General features: G+C 48.0%; 1 protein-coding gene across 1 annotated transcript in view; it reads right to left on the bottom strand.

The window, feature by feature from the left end:
- PSMD1 (proteasome 26S subunit, non-ATPase 1) overlaps positions 1-6,495 on the bottom strand; it is a 137,696-nt gene that overhangs the window by 50,417 nt on the left and 80,784 nt on the right. The window lies entirely within an intron of this gene.

Genomic DNA, 6,495 nt, shown 5'->3' on the forward strand with positions numbered 1-6,495 from the left:
TTTTTTTTTTTTTAAGGGATTATAGTTCTGGGATGACATACTAGTGCAAATACAGCCCATGCCTTTCTTCAGCTCACCTGAAGCAAGGGGAAGACAAGTTCAGCCTCCATGTACACTGTCCATTAACAGATACCTAACAGACCATTTCAGACATGCCACCAACCCTGTAGGCTAGCCCACCACAACAGTGGAATTTCTAACCCGTGGCCAACAGTACTGAGAAGACTCCCATTTTCCCCTACAGCAGACTGACAGCATGAAGTTATCATTGCTGATGCAAACACTACCACAAATATTTAAATATTTCACCTCCCTGGTGCACCACACGGCCCCTTAACAGCTAGGGAATCCTCATTTCACTCCTACTCAAAGGTCACATTTTATCATTTAATCCAGTACCTGCCAGGTTCCACATTTCATGAGTAGCAAAGCAGTTTTTTATTTTTTTACATGTTTTTTAAGTAAGCCTCTCAAAGCAATTTCCCTCCATGGTGGAGGAGACCACATTCTCGCAACTCAAGTGCATAACTCAGAAGCGCTACAAACTGCTCTCAGACTTGTCAAGCCTAATCTTTTAAGGTCAGCTGGCTTGGCCACTCTGACAGTAGCAATATATGAATGTGGTTAGCATGTGCCTGAAAGAGAGAGAAAGGAAAAGTATGAGGTGCAGTGAATGGATTGAACCGACTACCCAGCTTTTTTCTATAGTGTCTGTCATCATGTTACCTAGGACAAGTGTCTTGCTACACCCTCTGTTCTGGCCTACTCATCATTAGAGGGGATGGCTGTAACTTTAAGTGAGCTTCAGTTGCCCCAAACTTGTGCTATACATGTGCATGTATATATGTACATGTATATACACGTACCGTGCTTGGTCTATAAGGTTCCAATCTATCCTACCCTCCATGCAGCTTTCAGATGAGATTTCCACCATGCTCTGCAGCGATACTCTAGCCCAATTTTACACCAACACGAAGCAATCTAAGGATGTGAACAGAGTGGAGAGCCAGGAATGCTTTAGGTTTGAACTTCTGGTTATGATTCACTCAGCAAATTTAGGCCATTGGTTTTGTTTTTCCATGGCGCAGGTCCCCATCTGGGAAAATGGGAATGGCCCAGCTCCTCCCAGGTGATGGGCGTTATGAGGAGGATCAGTCAGTGTTTGTACGTAAAGACGTGGCAGCCTCTATTGCAGCAGTTCTCAATCTTTTTCAAGTCAGGGTGTCCTCCGCCACTTTTCCAAATGTGGCGGTACCCACCCCTAGTTGAGAAGCACTTGCCTCAGTACTTCTCAGCCAGGGGGCTGCCACACCTTCTTGCCTGTATTAGGGTTTTCAGGCAAGAGCAGAGGGGTAACTAGTTTAGTCTCGTAGGCAAAACTCCCCTGTGTCCCTGTGGGGTGGAAGGAGGTTGGATTTTACCTGCCCTGGGGGTCTCTGCACCCAGCTCCTGCAGCTGGGCCGTGCAAAGAGCTGCTCCAGCCCAGTAGGACCCCTCTGATTGATCAGCGTAAAGGGCTCCAAAGCTCAGCATCCTCCCTCCAGATGGGCAACGAAGAAGGCCGAGGCCAGAGCATTTGGCTCTTGCACAGCCCTTGCCGATCCGACTGTGTGCTGCTCCCAGAAACAGAGGGGTGCAGGACAGACCCATCTGCCAAGTTCTTCTTTCAGCGGGAGCATGTGAAGCAAGGGTGCAGAAGGAGCACAGGCTCCAGCTGCGGTTGCTCTCTCTGACCCATCTTTGCAGTAGGCACCCATGTCACAGCTCCCCTGGAAGTTTAGAACCACTGCTCCAGTGTTAAGACACAGCCTCGTTCCACCCAGGCATTGGAGAGATGGGGGAGCCACCCAAAGGAAAAAGGATGCTCCAAAATTCAAAGTTTGGCTTCTTATTTAAATATGTTTCTATTTATATGTATTTATGCTTATATACTTATATATAAATATATGCTTATACTTATATATATTCTTATTTAAATATATATGTCACGTTTTCCATTTTATACAGGAAAGATCATACTCAAATACCTACATCCCCCAGGTGTGCAGAGACACCCAGACCACTTTTCTTCCAGAACTACTCCCAACAGCCCTCCTCCCACATCCAACCAAGTGTCCACAGTTAGTTCAAAAGCTGCTGAAGCAGTTCAGCTTGACCACCCCACAGTCAGACGGGGATAAGATAGTGATGAATTTGGAGAGGCTGCACACTCCCTCCCATCCCCTTCTATCAGTGGCCTATCTCCTTATGAGGCTTCCTCCCCAAAATGTCTAGCCAGCAAGGAGTGATGGTCTAGGGTACCACTATAAGAAAAAAAATAGCTTGGGGAGGGGGAAGAGCCAACAAAAAGAGAACGACACTGAGGTTCAAGAGAAATTCATGGGGCGGGCTGGTAGCTCTGCTGCCTTCGAGATGCAACCCTGACAAGGAATGGAAATAGAGGGGCGGAGGGGAGGATCAGCTAAAAGCAAGCAGCGCTGGCAGTAGGTGTGAGGATGAGCAACTCAGACGTACATAAAATGCCCTGCTGACTGCTTGCTCAAATAACAGCTTGAATGCTGACAGTGTCCTTAAAAAATGAACTGCTGTGCAGACTGGGAATGACGAGCCTTTTAATAAATGAGTGTAAGCATTTCACCGTGCCGAAGACTCAGGCCAGTGCACAACAACTTCACACCTTGGCGTTTGCTTTATTTCAGCAAGCGCTTACCAGGCGGCTCGTGCGACAAAGAGCACACAAACATCTGCTGGCAACGAAGCTGTAACAGCCCTCGCAGGCACCGACATCCACGTATGTGAATCATGTTGCGAAACCTGGTTTGGGATTGACCACCTGTGAGAAGATCTGGGAAGGTCTTATTTAAAAAAAATAAATCAGGATTAAATCTAAGCCAACTGTAAATTTCATTTATAAATGGGTTATTTCTAATAATCAAGGAGACTTGCTACGACTGTTTTGAATACTCTTATACACATACTCCATTACTACAGCAGTCAAACAGTCTCATAGGTGGTCTCATGTATACCCAACTACCAGGGGGCAAAAGAATGGGAGAGAGGCAGGAATGAAGTCTGATGATCTTTTCCAGACACTTGAAACATTCATAGCTAAATGCACATTTCTAAGTACTGAAAACAAAATAACAACCAAGCAGATGAAAATATTAATCTCTGGTGAAAACAGTCTCTCATCACCTGCGTGCATGGTGGAGGCAATGCCTCCCCTTTTGCAACTACAGATCTCACCCCAGGCTAGCCTCATCAGAGTGATGACTTCAGAACTGTCTACACACATCCATTTGTTCTGTCCTGCTCAATACCTGGCTCTTTGGCTTGGAAAAAGCGTGAGATGACTGAAATATGGATGTGCCAATCAACTGCAGAGGCCAAGCCATCTGGGGAACCCCACTTCCTCTATGAATAATCCAAGGTACCCCCCCAAAAGTCATCCTCATACCTCCTAGCCATTTTAAGAATTAAAAAAACCCAGAATCCTAGGACATCCAACTGTGACTGGGAGCTATGGTAGGAGACAAAGCCCTGCAAAGCAGCTTTACAAAGGGAGAACCATCCTGGTATGAGAGGGGGAACTTAAGCATCAGTGTTTAAGCGGTAACACTCACTAAGCCCGTTCTGTGGGTAACAGGCTTATAGTATTTGACAAATGATCTCAAATGGGAAATCTGGAAACAGAGGAGTGCAATAGGTTTGAAGGACAAACCTTCATAGATCATAGACAGACATAGGAGGGACACCAGACCACCTACTGTTAGCGCAGACTTAGTGATGGGGCACTAGGAGGGGCTGGATGTGTTCAAATCAGTGGGCCCGATGAACTTCACTCAAGGGTGCTGAAGGAATTGGCCAGTGTGTCATAGCAGAGCTGCTAGCATGGCTGTTTGAGAGCTCATGGTGCTCCGGTCAGGTCCCAGAGGACTGGAAAAGGGCAATGTGGTCCCTATTTTCAAGAAGGGGAGGAGGGAAGAAGGGTAACTAAAGGCCAGTTAGTCTCACCTCTATCCTTGGGAAAACTCTGGAAAAAATCATTAAGGATCACATTTGTAGGAGTCCAGCAGGGGAAAAAATGCTGAAAGGAAATCAGCACATATTCAATGCAGGTAGATCCTGCCTGCCTAACCTTGTTTCTTTTTATGACCAGGTCATAAAATGCGTAGACGCAGGAGTTGAGGTAGATGTCATCTACCTAGACTTTAAGAAGGCCTTCGATACAGTATCTCATTCTGTTCTGGTAAATAAACTGAGCAGCTGTGATGTAGATAATTACACGGTCAGGTGGGTGACAAATTGGCTTATGGGGTCGCACCCAGGGAGTGGTAGGGGACGGGTAAGTATCGACCTGGAAAGATGTGGGCAGTGGGGTCCTGCAAGGCTCAGTCCTTGGACCGGGGCTGTTCAATGTCTTCATTGGTGACTTGGACGGGGCCGTGGAGAGCACCCTGTCCAAGTCTGCACATGGTGCCAAATTATGGGGCAAAATTAACACACTAGAAGATAGGGAAGGGATCCAGGAGGATCTGGACAGGCTGGAAAAATGGGCAGAACGAAATAGGATGCAGTTCAACTAAGACAAGTCCAAAGTGCTGTACCTGGGCAAAAAGGCCCACCAACACACTGACAGGCTGTGGGGCGACCTTCTCAGCAGCACTGTAGTGGAAAGGGATCTCGGAGTCATAGCTGACTTCAAGACGAACATGAGTCCCCAGTGTGACAAAGCGATCAATAAGGCTAACTGTGCTTTATCATGCATTAGCAGGTGCATGATGAACAGGTCCAGAGAGGTGATGCTTCCCCTCTATGCGACACTGGTCAGGCCGCCGTTGCAGTACTGCATCCAGTTTTGGACACGACACTTCAAGAGGGATGCAGAGAATCTCGAGAAGGTTCAGAGGTGGCCACTCGTACGGTCAGAGGCCTGCAGGCAAGGCCCTACAAGGAGAGACTGAGGGACCTGGATCTCTTCACCGTTTGCAGGAGAAGGCTGAAATGTCATCTTGTGGCTGCCTATAATTCATCAGGGGAGGACAGCAAGGAATAGGAGATGCTCTGCGTACCAGGGCACCCCTGGAGTAACTAGGAACAACAGCCACAAATTGACAGAGAGCAGATTTAGGTTGGACATTAGGAAGAACTTCTTCAGTAAAGGTTGCTGGGATCTGGAAGGGGCTCCAAGGGAGGTGGTGCTCTCCCCTACCCCAGGGGTCTTCAAGAGGAGACCGGACAAGCACCTGGCTGGGGTTTGTCTGACCCCAGTGCTCTTTCCTGCCCAGGGCTGGGGGTTGGACTAGATGACCTACTAAGGTCCCTTCTGACCCTAAAAATCTATGAACAAGAGACCAACTATGACCACCTAACCTGACTTCATGCATAAAATAGGCCAGTTATTCTACCCAGTAATTCCTACCTTGAGCCCACCAGGCCAGAGAGAACGAATGTTGTAGAAAGGTATCCAACACTGACTTTGGGAATTAAATTCTCTTTAATATGCAGGGTGCCTTCCTTCTGCTGCTAACAATTCTGAACACCAGCTTTGCTCAAGCAGCTCACTCAGCAATTGTCTTTGAGGAGAAAACAGCCAACAAGAGAGTTGTCTTATTCAGCATGACAAAGTCTGGCTAAGCTAGCCCACCCTTGCTCTCTTTGGATACTTCTCAGGCACTGATCTCAATATGGGCAAGTCTTGTCTTGGAAAACAGCCACAAGCCAAACTCTCCACAATTCATCAGTCTCTACCTTTCCCTATCTTAACATGGGATCAAATCAGGGGAATTTATTTAAAAGGTGAACTGGGAAGCCCTTTAATGCTCTGCACTTATATTTAGGGTTCAGCATTTTTCCTACAAGAGCTAGCACGTTACACTGCTTTGCACTATTAAGGAAAAAAGGAAAATTACTGACATTTTAATGTGCGTCCTAGCAGAAGGCTGATACACAAACGAAATTCTAACACCAGTTGGGCTCAGAGCATTAGCAATGCATCACACAAGCTTCCAGACCTAGGTCACAAAATCGGGAGTGTAATGACTCTCCAGTCATTACCGTCTGAGGGCTGCACCAATAGAGCTTGGGGGTCGATACCGACAGCAGATTTTTAAGGAGGCATATTGGCCAATACCGATCCCATTTCCAATATGCAGCCTGGCAGCTTGAAGAGTTGCGTGCAGATGGTAACTCTGCTGTGGTGGAAGGGGAGGGAAGGGATGTGGCAGGGGTGGGGGGATCAAGGCTCCTGTGGTGAGGAAGGGAGTGGGATTGGGGCAGGCGCTGCCCAGCTGGGGTGGGGCAAGACAAAGCCACAGCTTGTCTGGGGTGGGGAAGGGAGCTCCTGCCGCTGCGTGCACCCCAGGAAGGCACAGGGGGGGTGTCCCCAGATCTGCATGGGGGGACCTGCAGCTGCGATGGCACCAGGCTCTTCCCAGCACGTTGGGAGGGGGGAAAGGGGAGGGGTGTTGGGCCGGAGCCGCGCTCGGGATGGGT

This window comes from Gavialis gangeticus, unplaced genomic scaffold (assembly GCF_001723915.1).
Source record: "Gavialis gangeticus isolate Ggan-Ray unplaced genomic scaffold, GavGan_comp1, whole genome shotgun sequence".
Lineage (NCBI taxonomy): Eukaryota > Metazoa > Chordata > Crocodylia > Gavialidae > Gavialis > Gavialis gangeticus.